The sequence below is a fragment of the Lepidochelys kempii genome, chromosome 6 (genome assembly GCF_965140285.1).
Source record: "Lepidochelys kempii isolate rLepKem1 chromosome 6, rLepKem1.hap1, whole genome shotgun sequence".
NCBI classification, from domain to species: domain Eukaryota; kingdom Metazoa; phylum Chordata; order Testudines; family Cheloniidae; genus Lepidochelys; species Lepidochelys kempii.
Window position 1 is genome coordinate 96,445,210 of NC_136385.1, and position 14,183 is coordinate 96,459,392.

The 14,183-nt window shown below is 44.5% G+C and overlaps 1 protein-coding gene across 1 annotated transcript in view; it reads right to left on the bottom strand.

Moving 5' to 3' along the window:
* STON2 (stonin 2) overlaps positions 1 to 13,531 on the bottom strand; it is a 112,639-nt gene extending 99,108 nt beyond the window's left edge. The window contains exon 1 of the mRNA XM_073349345.2: positions 13,383 to 13,531. The gene's annotated coding sequence lies outside the window, so the exon portion shown is untranslated. The remainder of the gene's footprint in view (positions 1 to 13,382) is intronic.
* Positions 13,532 to 14,183: the final 652 nt, after the last annotated feature.

Here is a 14,183-nt window from a genome sequence, read left to right on the forward strand (position 1 = left end):
AATTGTCTGCATGTCAGACACTAGATGGTGGCATCCTTAAATAAAGCTGACAAGAGGAGAATGGAGATCAGAAAGCAAGAAGCATCTTTATGTTTCCAAATTTCTTAGTAACTAGCAGTAATATGACAGGAAATGGGAAAATGAACATGACGGGCTCATAAATGTTTGCCAGAATGTGGTTGTTAAAGAGATGCATCTTTCTAGTCTAAAATCTCCCTGCTTTTATAACTAGAATGCAGTGCTGCTCTGTCAGCCAATAACATTCTGGCACTGCATTTACATCTCATAAGAAACTACTGCCTTCTGGTTTTTTAAAGCTAGGATTAAGCATTGCATTTGCAGCTGAAACATCAACTCCATCAGCAAACAGGGAAGACAGCACAATTCCTCCCACACTCCAAGACTGGCTTCAATTACACAAGTCAAATCAGGAGCTGTATCTTTTGAATACTAGTAAAGTTCATGCTATCGTTATGGTGGAAGTCAGGCACCACTTTAGCTATAGGCAAACAAGGCTGTTGCAGGGTGGCAGATTTGACCCAGCTGGCTCTCCATCCTTACAGAGGCACAGCTAGGCCAAATTTGAGTGAACGGCATTGTGACCTGCTCATGGGTTACACCACCACTCACATTTGGCGCAGCTGGCCCTCTGCCATGATGGAGGGACAGCCAAGCCAAATCTCCCACCCTAGGCCTATGAGGAGGGGAAGACACACTGAAGTTTTGCCTGTGGCACAGAGTGTCTGGATCAGTTCCTTTGCTGGGGGTTGGGTTAAACTTCGTTGAAGCTAGTGGGTGTAACAGTCATCGTTCATTCAGGCTAAATGTAAGAAGCAGTTAAACTCCTGTTGGAGTAAAATAGTTAAAACAATAGGAGCCACCACCGAAAACACAGCCATATACAAGGTCTGTCAGGAGCAGAGCTATGTGGGTAGAGAGTTTTCACTAGGAAATGAATGAAAATGTAGCGATCTCGGTATTGATTTGGTGGAGCTGTGCATGAGTAGATAAAGGGACAAGAAACACCATGGAAGCAGACTGTAAGGGGCTGGGACTTAGGTAGTCTGGCCTAGCAGTCACAGCTTAGCTGGAGTCTACATGTCAAGGACAACTGCAAGATGGCAGTCCATGAGCAGGGGTTGGAGGAATCTCCAGAGCCAAGCTCAACAGACCCGAGATCAGATGTTGTACCAGGCTGGAATCAGAAGGCCAGAGTCAGAGTCAAGCTGATGTCAGAACCTGGAGATCAGAAGACAAGGTGTGGTTGGGAGTTACAGCAGGTCAGAAATCTATGTGTGGGGCCCTACCAAATTCACGGTCCATTTTGGTAAATTTCACTGTCACAGGATTTCAAAAATCTTAAATTTCACAGTGTTATAACTGTGGGGGTCCTGACCCAAACAGGAGTTGGCGGGAGGGTTGCATGGCTATTGTAGGGGGGGTCATGGTATTGCCATTCTTACTTCTGCGCTGCTGCTGGCAGTGACGCTGTCTTCAGAGCTGGGCGGCTGGAGAATGGCGGCTGCTGGCTGGGTGTCCAGCTCTGAAGGCAGAGCCACTGCCAACAGCCGTGCAGAAATGAGGGTGGCATGGTACGATATTGCCACCCTTACTTCTGCACTGCTGCTGGAGGTGGGTCTGATCCAGCCCCAGGAGTGGCCTGTGCAGGGGAAGATGAAGTCCCATCCCCCTGCAGCTCTGCGGGGACTAGCAGCTGGAGGCCGGTGCACAAAAATGACAAACCCCCCCATACCATGCCACACTCACTTCTGCACTGCTGCTGGTGGCAGTGCTGCCTTCACAGCTGGGTGCCAGGCCAGCAGCCACTGCTCGACGGCCACCCAGCTTTGAAGGCAGCACAGAAATAAAGGTGGCAAAACCGCAACCCCTCTACAATAGCCAGATTTCACAGGGGAGACCAGATTTCATGGTCTGTGACGCATTTTTCACTGCCATGAATTTGGTAGGGCCCTATCTCTGTGGGTGCCCAGATAACTTGCTGGGCCACCCTCCAGGATTAAATAGTGCACTTGGGGCCACAGCGTACTGTCGCTCTGGACCTTTTGGGTGGTACTTCCTGCTGCGCTCAAACTCCACAGTATTCCCTGGGTGGGGTTCTGTCTACTCTCCTGGTGGCAATGTGGGCCTGTCAGCCCTTTTAGGCTCTAGAACTCTGGGTTCTAGTTCCATCGATCCTTATGCAGCCAGAGAAGGTAGCAGAAAACCTTGGACAGCTAGAAAAGCACTTGTAGCATGATCCTGTGTTAAAGCTAAGAGAGGTTTCTGGGTAGAGTTCTGGCTACAAAAGGAGGCTTAGAATATTGAGCAAGGAAACCATATCCTGTTTGAATCCAACAGTTAGATTGTATCTACACACAGCTTTTAACCCATGTTAACATCTTCCTAGAGAAACTGCATTTAAACAGGAGTCTTGCTAGAAGGAAGAGAAAATCATTTGAAAACTGTGTACAGATGAGACTGTAGAAAGTAGAATGGTCTCCCAAAGGAATTAGTGGATGCCCCACTGCTTGAATTGTTTAAAGCTAGATAGGATGAAAACACTAGAAATTGTCCTGCAGAGAACAAGCCTGCCCTAGCAGAGGGAATGACTGGAAGACCTAATTAGTCTTTCCCTACCCTCTAGTGTCTGGGAGAGCCAAGTATGATTATGCAATTTAGTATGATGCTTGGACATTGCCACCCTCCAGGGGCAATCTACAAATAACTTGTTTATTTTTACTCTCTATTTTAGATAGCCTAAATACAGAAAGATCAGGCTGGATGGTGGTGTGGGTTTAGCCTGACTGCCACCATTTCAAGGGAACAAAGAGCAACTGTATGAAAAAGATGGGGCAAAGTTTGCTTTTAAAGGGACAGCCTCATGGGAAATATTTTATTTGCAGTTAGAAAAAATCTAAATCAAATTCACACACAGTAGAAAACAAAAAACACACACATTTTATCACTGTTGTATGATCCTTTGCATGATTGTTGCTGTAACCTGACAAACTGAATATGGTGGACATGAGGCTGCATGGGTGTTAGTAACAAAGGGAAATGTTTCCAAAAAGGCCTATTGTGGACACACAGTTGCAAGATCCTCAGTTGGGAAGAAGGTGAAAAATTTCCTAGCAAACTGGAGGCAGAAGGCAGAATTTTTTGCCATTGATTCTATCTGGTCTCCTAGGCTAAGTGGTGAGTAGAACAGGACCCAAAGACTTTCATTGCTTTGATAAATGAGGACAGACACCTTTGATGGAAGGGGAGAACAGTGTCCTAGCTACTTCTAAACATTTCCCCTTTCTGACCCTTACCATTTTGGTCTTACCCTTGTTCAGTCTGAGCCAGCTGCTCTTTACCATATGCTGATCTTCTTAAAGGCTCTGTGAGGTCTTTGTAATGGTGTTGGTTGTGACTGTGGTAAGGAGTAGATGTGCTAGGTGTTGGTGCACCATTGGCAGAGGAACCCATGGTGTCTTACCACCTACCAACATGCTCTCATGTAGATGTTGGAGAGAGGAGGGGAATGGTGGCAGCACAGATCACTATGAGATTATGCAACTGAGGGTTTGGGGGGAAAGTGGATCCGTTGCCTATTACCATGCTCTGGCTCCTGTCGGGAGAGGAATGACTGGAGCCAAGGTAGTGCTGCACCACCTACATCACGTGAGAAGGTCTGCAGCACTAAGTGCTCAGCTGTGTCAAACACTGCAGGGAGGTTAAGTAGCATAAGCATTGAGATGTGGTTTCTACCCACTGCCAGGAGGAGCATGTCTTTTAGTCCCGTGAGGGATATCTCCATGCTGGAGCCCAATTGTGAAGCATCCAGGATGCTGGCAAATGCCACTTGGTGCTAGAACTCAGTACCCTTACACATTCAGGTTCATCTGTACATTCAGCTGTCAGTCCTGATCTTTGGTTGTTCAGTGGGTGGTGCAGGGAGAGCATGCTGGTAAGCATTGTGCCAATCTGTTCTTTTAAAATCATACTATTAAGTTTTGTCCATGGTCTGAAAGATCAGCATGTGTCATAAGATGAAATGAATAAAAATAACTGAGTAGGGGATGTTGGTCAATTGCTCCCATCACAGAGCATTATTGCTGAAGTAGATAGTCAATGTTCAGGAGACGACTGGAAGTGGAATAGGAGGGGGTGCTCTGTTGGTCATGTGCCCTCACAGAACGGAGTAGGCCCTTGGTTAGGAGGGCTGCTGCAAGTCACAGAAAGACATGGATAGGAGAAGCCTCTGATGACCACCTGTCTTATGCTTGGCTCGAGCCAAGTGCTATGAAAGTTCTCTGCATATATGCACACTCACACACCCACAAAATCTTCTAAAACTCAAACTCCTCCCCCCACCCCCGTGACTTCTTGCAGGGGCAGGGGGAAATTACAGTTTTCAAACAAGATCCAAGAATGTGACTTCATCTTTTAAAATTCCACATTTTGAAAATACAGAAAAAGTCACCTGACCAACCCCTTCATATCAGTCTTCTTTCTTGGAGGATGAAGTTACCAGAGGAAAAGGAAAGTGGTTGTGGGGAAAGCACTGTGCAGTTCCCTGCTTCAGAGAGAATTTATTCAACCTTCACTTGCCTTGAGAAAGAAAACCTGCTGCCTTTTATTACTACTGAAGCTGCACAGTCATCGATTTCCAATGGCAGACCCACAATTAGTTGTTTATTCAATAGGATAAACTGGTAAAAATGCATTTAGCCGTAATTTGGGCATTCTGAATGCCTAGTAATAAAATACTTTGTATTTATACTGCGCTTTTTATCTGATGCTATCAAAGCACTTTACAAAGGGGGGTTTCATTATACCCACTTACAGATCAGGAAACTGTGGCATTGAGTGGGGAAGGTCACATGGCAAGTCAGTGGCAGAGTCCTGGATAAAACCCAGCTCTCCCGATTCTCAGTCCCTTAGATAACAGAACACACTGCCTTCCAAATGGCTGGACATGAACGCCATTCTAGACTAAAGTTTTAGGAGCTGATAGGCCATATTTAACTGGAAAGTTCATTTCCTTTAATTCAAATCTAAGACCTTGGAGCTGACTTATGGCATAAGTGCTGTATTCTCTCTCCACTGCAGGGGAGACAACATCATAAAATCAAAGTTAAAATTAAGGAAAGGCTCAGTTGGCCTTGAAGATTCCTTGAACTCTTATTGCAGGAAAGGATCAGACCCATTCTCCTTTTAACACCTTTTTCATTTGAATGATCAACGTTATGTATACAGAGCTAATTGAGCGCTAGGCAACTAGACATGTGGGAAGCCAAAGTGCCTTCCCTGAAAACTTAGTATTGGCTGAGCTTCTATATATCAGTTATGGGGGAAAGTTTTTGAAAGCACCTAAATCCAACTGACTTACAATGAGATTTAGGCTCTGAAGTGCCTAAGTCACATCTGAAAATGGGACTTTGACTAAGTTGCCAAGACACTTTTGAAAATTTTACCATGGAATCCTCAACTTCTCAGAGCCTGACAGACAGGCAGAGAAGCAAAGAGCAGAAATATTTAAGTTACAAATTTCTTTTCCTATTACTTTATCCACCTTGTTGATCTGGATGTTTATTCCTGGGCATGCTACCCTCAAGGTAGCAGCAAAGATAGGGAAAAACAATGTGCCACAGGAGTTAGAGCAGATGGCTGGGATTCAGAAATCTGGGGTTTTATTCCCATCCCTGCCACTGACTCACTGTTTCACCAGCAATCATACATCTGACTCCAGCATATTTCATGCAGACACAAACAAAAATATTTAAAACACCATCCAAAATCAGCAGATTACAACACTGAGCAGTCTCAGTTTCAATTCCTTTAACTCTGACAAGGTTTCTGAAGACAAAGAATTAAAAGTTCAGGGTTGGCGCCTGTTTCAATGTGGTGGAAGCGCTTATTCCAGCTGCTTGGAGCAGCAATCCAGAAAGCCTGTGCCTCTCTCAATCAGTTTTAGCTCCAGGCACTTTCAAACCAATTGACTGGACTGAATGAAGGGTGTCTTTGCAATCTGCTTTGGAAAAAAAAGTGAATAGGTTGGTGCCAAACTCTGAACACACATATATACAGTGTGGTAGACCAAGGCATCTGCCTCCATGCAGAGACTTGGCCAATTAAGTCAAATTGGAGAGGTCACAGTCATGGGTCTGTGTTTAGGAGGGGAAAAAAAGTACAAACCTGCTGAGTGTATCTTGCAAAAGTTCCACCCGCTGCAGTGACATCCCAGATGCTTTGACTGTGAATAGACAACAACCCAAACCAACAGGGTCTCTTTCCAGCCCCCATTCATGCAGCTTACTGTACAGTGATTTGGAAAGGAGGGCTGGGAGTGTTTGTCTGAAATGGTTTGACTGCACCCAAGACATGAGGAGGAGACATTTTCAGGGAGGTATTTCAGTTGCAATATATTGCAAACGACAGGGCAGAGGAAAAGTGTAAGTAATATCTCTTGATAGTATCTTTCAGGATCAGCAATCCTTGAGAGCAGATAGTCAAACTGCTAAGAATTAAACACCATGGCCCAGTTCTTTCCTAGTATAACTCCACTGAAGCCAGTATGCTGGTAGTGAACTGTGCTTTGGAGTTTGACCAGCTCATGTTCTGGTTCTGTAGTTGGTAACATTTCTTTTCCTCCATAATGCTTAGCAGCACAGTTTCCACATGCCTCAGTCATCCACATACCACAAAACCATCATGCAGTTCTGTAAAAGCAGTACTTTCTGCTTACGAGAGGGCCATCGTTCAGATAGATGGAGAACAAAATCATTACATAATCCTCCCACCTCAAAAATAAATTGAAGATAGTTCTTTCAGCTCAGAGCTAATGTTGATAGCTGTTAAAACCCAGTCCGGAGCCCACAGGAGGACAGACTCCGTTGCCATAAATACCAGTTAGAACTTTGCATTAAATGACCAGAGTGACTTCCAGCTGAGACACTCTGAGCACAGCTCCTACCCGCTCAGTAAAAGGGAGGTTTCTCTCCAGCTCACCAAGCAGGTCTGCTGTTCACAGAACAAAAGAGACCCATTTTGAGATTCAGCTGCAGAGTCCACTGCTTGCTCTGGGGAAAAAATGAGGATGGCTGCATACTCCTACAGCCCCTTTCCAGGATCTTAAAGCACAGGGGCCAATTTTATCCTAGTGACAGCAAAGGAGTTACACTGGGGTGTACACTGAGTTACATTTGGCCCAATGACTTTACCGAGCCACTACCTTGCCACTCTTTGGTCAGGTGCAGCCATTAAGTTTCCCTCTTCACTGGGATGTGGGTTTAGTTTAACCCCTGGCCCAAACCAACAAAAACTCTCCCCTTCTGGTGTAAACAAAGGGGAGTGAAACAAAGTTCAACAAAAGCAAAAAGCAAAAATCAAAACAAAACACCACTACCCTTTCACCCCTTTGGTGCAGGGCTCACCCCTCTTCGTCCAAGGCTTCCAAGCAATCTTTTACCAAAGAAACCCCACCTGTCCTCTGTCTTTTCTCCAATCTGCTTCTTGGCCTCTTCCCTGGTCACTTCAGACTGCTTTCCACGGTCCTTTCAGGCCCCATCTCCAGATCCTACTGCCAGTCTTGTCTACTCCTGGTCTGCCAGTTGCTCGCAGAAGTGACACATGAGAACACTCACAACCAAACTTGAGTTGGACAGAGTGGCATGCCACTTTGAAGTCTATCAGTAGGTCTTCAGTTTTCACTTTACATCTTCAAAGTCAATACCAGATGATAGAACACCTCTTACTCTGCAGGAATTGAACAACATTGACTACTCAGCATTGGTTTTGCCTCAAAGCAAAGGTATTTGGGACTAAGTCACTAAGTGCTGCACTAAAGTAATAGAACAACAAATCAAACTGTCCACCCGACTTGCTCCCTTAGGGATCAATACAAATGTAAGCTAGGGGAAAAAAAACAATCAAACCTATTGTTTATAACATCTAATGCTGACTGTTAGAAATGCCAATGCAGCAGAATGGTGAAGCCCCAATACACCATCACTAGGAAAACAGATTGCAAATTTTCAGGAACTCTTCACTGTGAAAAAAATGGCTAACTCAAAGATGAGAATCTTGTAGTGGTGATCTAAGCATGTAACTCTTTTCATTAATTACACCCCCAAGAAATCAATGCTTAAGAGGCCGACATGTCTTTACACCAGGGGTGGGCAAACTTTTTGGTCCGAGGGCCACACTGGGGTTGTGAAACTGTATGGAGGGCCAGGTAGGGAAGGCTGTGCCTCCCCAAACAGCCTGGCCCTCGCCCCCTATCCGCCCCTGCCCACATCCCGCCCCCTGACTGACCCCCTCAGAACTCCCAACCCATCCACCCCACCCCCTCTCCTTGTCCCCTGACCGCCCCACACTCTATCCACATCCCCACCCCCTGACAGACCCCCTGGGACTCCCATGCCTATCCAACCCCCCCTGCTCCCTGACCCCTGACCACCCCCTCCAGAACCTGTGCCCCTGCTCTCTGCCCCTGACTGCCCCCCAGGACCTCCTGCCCCTTATCCAACACCCCCCCCCAGCTCCCTTACCATGCCGCTCAGAGCAGCAGGAGCTCACAGCCCCCTGCGCCCGGCCAGAGCTAGACACACTGCCGCACTGCCGGGCAGGAGCGGCAGGCCAAAGTGCTAGAGGCACAGGGAGCTGAGGCTGCGAGGGAGGGGGACAGTAGGGGACGGGGCTAGCCTCCCTGGCCGGGAACTCAATGGCTGGGCAGGATGGTCCCGCGGGCCGGATGTGGCCTGCGGGCCATAGTTTGCCACCTATGCTCAACACCCTTACTTTTCTACTAATAATTTTTGGTGTATTAACAAAGCATCATTAAAGTTCACAACTAATCAGTAAGGGATCCATGTAATAATGTCTTCTCTAATCACAATCTCTTTTTAACCTTCCATCCTATTGTTCCTCTACTCTTCCTGTTTTTTTCTGTAAAAATATATTGAGAGCAACAATACATTTATCATTAAAAAATACAAGTAAATGCCTTGCTCAAGAGGTCACACAGTCTCAGAGTGAGGAATTCAGGAATCCTGATGCCCAGTCTCCAGATCTAACTACTAGATTGAACTCTTTCAATTTGACATAATATGAGAGTTCCCTCCCAGGGCTGTTAAACTGAGCCTGTCACTCAATTAGCTTTGTTTATATATTTTAAAAAGACCATTAGTGCATGATCCTCAACTACTGAAATCAATGGGAGCTTTACAGGCCCTACCTAGAGGCATACGTCTTCAGAGTGGACACCAGGGGTGAAATCCTGGCCCTACTGAGTTCAATAGCAAAACTCCCATTGTCTTCAGTGGGGCTATGATTTCACCCGTAATGTTCACACTTTTCCAGGAAGATTTCATGTTACACCCCAAAATGCAAACACAAAAGCTTCCATCTCTGTTTCCCAGGACGCTGATCTATTTGGTCAGACATATAGGTCAAAATATGCAGTCCTGAAGACAGAACACATACCCACTGGGTACACTGCCTCTGTATAGTTAAAAGATCCACTTAAATGAGCCTGTCAAAAGGTTGTCCCCTCCTGTGGAACTTGCAGTCTTCTACTGAACCTTTTGGCAACTTGTCCACGAGAAGATGGGGTAGCTGGCAAAGCACAGTCATGAGACAAACTGTCAGATGAGGTGCAGTGTAAAGAAATTAAAGGACCAACATCTGTTTTTGCCACAAATATTTTATGACCCTTTTTATTACACAACAAATAAATCATAAAAGCAACTTTCAGAGACTTTTAATCAATATGTGAATAATTAATAGTAACTTGGCATTTATGTAGCACCTTCTATCTGAAGACCTCAAAGCAATTTAAAGATTAAGACGACAAGTCCCAACATGAGAGCTGGTTGGGAATTTTTTCTAAAAAATGGGTGGTCTGAAAATGACAAATCAAATTGATAATCAAAAGTGCTAGAGGCTGACCTCTGTTAAACCTAATGACCCAGTTTCTGCATGCCATTTCCTATCCAAACATAGAAAGTGAAAGCATTTTGAGATACCCAGCATTAATATTGCATGCATATTATTTCTCATGCTTTGTAGAAGCCAGATTTCACACAGCATCAGAGCTGAAAAGCAAGGGATCTAAACAGAATGTATGTAACCCACTCACTGTCTGTATTTAACTCACCCACAATCTGTATCTCCCACGCATGGGAACATTATCAGCCATTAAGTCTTAACAACAAGTTAGTCAACCAAGTAGCACAGACATGAGTTTTGGTCACAAATGAGATGAATTTATTCTCCTTTATCAAGTGCCCATGGGGCATTTATCCAAATCACCACGCAATTGGGTATTAACACCACCCTGTATTTTAGAGAAGCATAGCACTGGAATAACAGGAGGTACTGGACATAAGGACCAAGGTACATTGGCAAAAGCTCTGGACAGACCAAGGACTCAAACAACTGACGGTGCTGCAGATCAGGATTGAGCTGTACAAGCACACTTGCAAGAGAAAACTTGACCAACTCTTGTTGTCAGTAAGCTTAATTACCAAGGTTTTATTTTGTGTGCACTAACATTCATCAACTGAAAAATAAAGTTAAAAGCTAGCTGTGATCACTGTAGCTATGCATTTTGCCAGCTGCATTCCTGTATCTAGGTAATTCCTCGTGTTGAGGGCTGCCACAACGCTACCTTGAATGAGACTGACCTGTTACTGGGGATTGCAGTGCTGTTCCATCTACCTGCTATTACTATTTGTTTTTTTATTTGTGATCTCCACGGCAATATCATGAAAACCTTTTAATATTATTTAGAAATGGATATAAATGAAATCACTGTAACCGGCACAGGCCAAAAGTGTTGCTATGATAGGTTATTAAATATAGCCCGGAGAAACCGCCACCTATAAAGGTCACACTTGTGTAAATATGCTAGTGTAGAAATAACCCAGCCACTTGGAAACTAAACTAATTTGGGGCATTTTATATGCCCTGTATATGGCATAACCCAGCATCGTTTATCTCAATATAGAGTAAATATTAGCATTGGTAGAATAATGGGAGGAAAAAGCACATTCTCCAACATATTTGCAAATTACATAAATTTGATTTGCTACTATTCTTGGGAACATAATACTGATTACTTGAGAATATTGGAACAAGCTCTAGAACTCACAAAAGTGTTTGTGAAGCTCAAAAGTTCTATGTATATGTAGTGGAAGACGTGCATTTTAGGGAGCAGGAGAAAGAAATACCATGCAACCAACCAAATGCCATGATTAGTAAATTATCATTTTGCAAACAACCTATAATTTGAAAATTATTTGCCCACTCCATTATGTATTCAAAACCTACATTTACACTAAATTTACTTGGCCCTGCCTCAGCACAGGGGCTAGACTTGATGACTCCTCAAGGTTCCTTCCAGCCCTACATTTGCATAATTCTATGATTAGCAGAAGTTAGGAATGATTCATAGATGAATCATGAGCCAAAAAAATGCCTGCATTTGCTAAATTTTTGCTTCAACAAATAACATTACCATCATTAATAAAAATGCCCTCAAACTAGTTCCATGGAAGTTATTTCATGGGATAATTTCCATTCAAAAGTCTGACTGGTGCTAGGAAGAAGGGAAGTGCAAAGTATTTCCTGATCCAGTCATATGGTCACATTCTAGCTTTTGGAAAAAAACAAAATGAAAAAAAAACATAGCAGGCTTAGTACAAATAAGACTCTGCTAACAAGATTAAACAAGGGGAAGCAACCAGAAAGGGAGGGTCTTAGGACAAATTAAAAGCAAAATAATCAGAAAGAGTCAACATGTGAACATTCAACTTTAGTGTGAAACTGACATTAACGTGGGGACATGGGGGCAGTAGAATGGACAGTGTAAAGATTTTGCCCTCTGGACAGACAGACAGACATATGCACACATACATATATATGAGAAATTTCAAATACTTCGGGCATCAGGCAACTTAGGGTTGAAAAAATTAGAAATGCAGAATTTCCATGTGTGTCTATGTGTGTGAGTACATTGTGTGTGTGTGTGTGTAAGTATAATGTATACACACACGGAAATTCTGTATTTCTAATTTTATCAACTTTAAGTTGCCTGATGCCTGAAGTATTTAAAATATCCTGTAGTAACATCAGTAGCAATCTTACTGACAGGAAATCATTAAAATACATTTCTCTGGAATTACCTAAGGAACCCCTCCCCCCCCCCAACAATTGCATAGAGTAGCTGAGAAGGAGGTGGATGGGAGCAACTTCCACATATCGTTATAAGTGACTCATTAACCCTTCCCTCCACACTGTACAATAAACCCCTGGTGTTTATACAAAAGAGATAACATACTCTATATTACTGTAAGATAAGAGCTCAATTGGTAGCTCAAGGGTTGCTAGATTGCATGTGAATCACAATCATCCTGTATAGGTACCAAAAGGGTATAAGAGGTTGAGGAATGGTAAAAAAGAGTATAGCTAAGAGTGATGGCATGAAATTGAGCCAGGGAAATTTAGGCTGGATATAGGGGAAAAACTTAGGTCTATTAGACTGTGAGGAGTCTCCAAGGGAAGCTGTGGCAGCCCTGTCATTTGAGTCACACACAATGAATGAAACGCTGGAGGGAGCAGTCTTGCCCTGGACTCAGGAGGATGACTGGATGATTTTAAAAGATCTCTCTCATCTTTAATTTCTAGGATTCCTTTACATGTCTCCACTCCAACATGACTGTAAATCTGATCCCTGCTCTCTCCCTCGCCTCTTGCCCATCAAGCGACTTTAAAAGAATGAGGTGTAATATCTGCTCTTTGTTTAGGGGGGAGAAGTCTCCACCCTTTTTACATTTTTTCCCCATAGAGTCAAGCGTATTCCCTGGACAATTTGCTAGGCTAGGACAACATGCAGTGCATTCTATACTAAAATATATTAACAAACGCACCTTGCTAGGCTATAAAAATGATCCGTGTGTGTGTGTGTGTGTATTGTAAAGGCTGCTCTGTGTGTGTGTGTGTGTGTGTGTGTGTATTGTAAAGGCTGCTCTGTGTGTGTGTGTGTGTATTGTAAAGGCTGCTGTGTGTGTGTGTGTGTGTGTGTGTGTGTGTGTATTGTAAAGGCTGCTGTGTGTGTGTGTGTGTGTGTGTATTGTAAAGGCTGCTGTGTGTGTGTGTATTGTAAAGGCTGCTGTGTGTGTGTGTGTGTGTGTGTGGTAAATGATACACTTCCGAGAATGCTAGGAGGTCAGTAGTGAACAGTGGTTTCGGAGGAGGGCTCGGAGGAGTAGCGACTGTCCAGGGAGACGCCTTTCCACTCACCCCCTTCCCAGTCTCCACCTGCCCCGCCTGCTCTAGGACACTTTCTGTGAATAAAGCCAGAGACACACTAGGGGGAGGAGAGGTCACATTACCTTGGAAACCTCCCAGAGAGTCCTCAGCCTCCGCAAACAGAGCAAGGGAATGGGCGAATCAAAGCGCCAGCAGCAGCAGCAGCGGGAGGAAAGTTGAGCATCAGGCTCTCAGGTCAGCAGCAGCAAGAACCCAGAGAGGGAGGCACAGAACCGCGGCCCCTGAGCGGTCCCCTAGTGAGGACTCCAGCTCTCTCCTCCTCCCCTCCCCTTTAGAGGAAGGGAGCTTTGCAAGAGCACAGCCTGATTGGGCAGCATCCTGAGCCTGAGAAGGAGAGGCAGGAAAAATGGGGATTGGTTGGAGGGGGGAGGTTAGAGGGGGGGTGTCCCCTCCCCTCTCTCACCCAGCACTGTGGTGCTGCTGGGCAGGCTCTAGTGCCCAGGTTCTCATCTCTGGGGTTCGCTGCTCCTCCCCTTACAGTCGGTGAGCTCCTGGATTTGCACTGAGCAGGTCTCAGATCTCACTCTGTTTATCAAGTTTCTTCTAATGCAGGTATGGAATGTACAGGCCCTTACCTGGAGAAGTCGGGGTGGGGGGAGAAGGGGAACAGGTATTAAATTCACAGGTAAATGGCAAAGCCTTTCTATAGATTGTAAAATAATATCATAGCATTTAAACCAAGTCCAGATTCCTTGTTCACATCCCTCCCCCATCACTATTTGAGTTTTCAATATAAAAAGAAGTTACATGTGTTAGTAAAATATTGTAGCTAAAAATATCACTTAACATTATGGTTGGGACACAAACAGGTGGTTAAAAGCGAGTGAGTCAGTGTTTAAATGACACTGTCAAGAGATCTGGAA